General features: G+C 41.9%; 1 long non-coding RNA gene across 1 annotated transcript in view; it reads right to left on the reverse strand.

Annotated features, from left to right (window-relative positions):
• Nucleotides 1-1,114, reverse strand: part of LOC116704365 (uncharacterized) — a 7,152-nt gene extending 6,038 nt beyond the window's left edge. Inside the window, exon 1 of the long non-coding RNA XR_004335665.1 lies at nucleotides 1,077-1,114. This is a non-coding gene — a long non-coding RNA (uncharacterized LOC116704365). The remainder of the gene's footprint in view (nucleotides 1-1,076) is intronic.
• Nucleotides 1,115-2,155: the final 1,041 nt, after the last annotated feature.

The raw sequence follows: 2,155 nt of genomic DNA on the forward strand, positions 1-2,155 counted from the left end.
ACACACACACACACACACACACACACACACACACACACACCATCATTTTGCTATGCCCTATATCTATATATCTATTAGCATAACCTCTAGATATTAAGAACCCTGGAATAATGGAGTTTTTTGTCTCAGTGGTGTCATGAATTGCCAGTATAGTGTGAATTTGTTTTTATTATGCAATGACGCTGGTATGGTAACGCAGAGTTGCTGAGAACAGGGTCAGTGGGCATTGTAAAAGAACGTGAATTATTAAATCATTGTTCCCTTATTAACATCAGGCCTTAGACACAAAGTAGCCTCTGAAGCCGGAAACAATTAAAATGTTCTAATATTATTAAAACTAACACTTCTGAAAGATATGACACAAACAATGGCCTCCCGTTCAGATAACAGACACATGTACTCTCATAACTGTCATTATCAATTGTATTTGACTACACAAGGAACCATAGCAAAAGTCATTGAGAAAAAAAATCTTATAGTCCAGGAAAACTTTGCTAAGGAAGGACTATTCTGCTACATCAGTACATTAGATTCACCAGCACAGCTGCACAGAGGGGAGGACTTCATGGTAACATGTTAACATTATCCTACAGCTACTGAACCCCAAGACCTTTTCAGCTACAGCTGTTTATGCAGGCTCATAATGGCCCTTTGGGACCGCATGTTTAACTTTTTGTAAAGAGGTTAGCAACTTAGATGGCTGGCAGCTGATTGTGCAGTTCATATAGCCTGCCCTTATTACGACACTATATCTTAAATTATTCATTCTCCCTTGCAGATTGTTTCTCCTTAAGGCCAGCTATGCTATCCTTTAAACATTTTATCACCATGGCTAAATTGATGCTTAAACCATTATTTTCAATACCATTTTTAATTATTGAGAAGTTCATCATTAGAATGCCAAGATGTTTGGAAATCCTTGATATAAAATTGATGATGTCATCTGTAATAGTGTCTATCTGGTGGCTTCAGGTTTCATGTGTTAACCTCTCAGTGTGGGCGTGTGTCTGCGTATGCGCGTGCACATTAGTAGATCTGCTCCCACTGTTAAGTTTGACTCCCTAGCATTTTCTCACCTTTTCCTCCTCCCTCTTTTCCTCCCATGTTAGCCCACTCTGATTTGGAGTGAGAGAGATTACGGTGGACTGAATGGACAAATCTGCTTAGGACACACAGGCAAGAGCTCATGGTTACAAACGTGTACGTGAAACACACGTCCATACAGTAAACTGACAAAGACTTAAGCATATTCATTCACCTTCTAAAGCACAAACACACTTGCACACAAACACAAGCTCACACATAAATGCACACAGCAGTGCTAATTAAAGCCCTCGGTGTGAGTAGCAGAAATATGTAATCCTGACATTTAGTCAAGGGAGATTTGGGGAGATGAGGAGAAATTCTAGCGCTCGGCTTGAGCTGGGCCTGGGGCAAGCTGGCAGACAAAAGGACAGCGGCAGGCAGAGAGAGGCTGGGATAGGGAGCGGCGAAAAGGTCATCTCCGTGAAAAGGCTAACGTGTCAGTGCTTTTGTTCCTGGCCCTCGGAACATATGTTTGGCCCTCCTCCACGGCTGCCCCTGCTATCAGGATGAAATCTAACCCCCACCCCCCAAACGCAAGAACAGAACACACTTACACAGACTGACACACACACACACACACACACACACACACACACACACACACACAAACAGTGACAGTGGTTATTACTATACCACAGTTGTTTAGGATAAATGATAAAAGTTGAGGTGAATGTGTTGCCTTACCACTCTCATTGCTGGAAAGCAACACCAATCAAGAACACCTGTCTGCTTCTTTGCTCAGAAATCAAGATAAGAAGTGACAAAAGAGAAGCAATGAACAAGTGTGTTAGAGACTAAAACACAGATTAAAAATTGGGTTAAGGCACACACACACACACACACACACACACACACACACACACACAAAGAAATGAGTAATGGCCAAAAACGGATGCACAACTTAAGATAGATAGCTTCAGCCAGCAGGTGGTTAGCTTAGCTTAGAACAAAGAAAGGAAGCAGGAGGAAACAGCCTGGCTCTGGTTGAAGGTCCCAAGGTTTCTTCACCCTTGCCAAGAAACTGAGAACCAAAATAAAACATCTGATAGATTTTGGTGGTGTACTAAAG

The sequence above is a fragment of the Etheostoma spectabile genome, chromosome 16 (assembly GCF_008692095.1).
Source record: "Etheostoma spectabile isolate EspeVRDwgs_2016 chromosome 16, UIUC_Espe_1.0, whole genome shotgun sequence".
Lineage (NCBI taxonomy): Eukaryota > Metazoa > Chordata > Actinopteri > Perciformes > Percidae > Etheostoma > Etheostoma spectabile.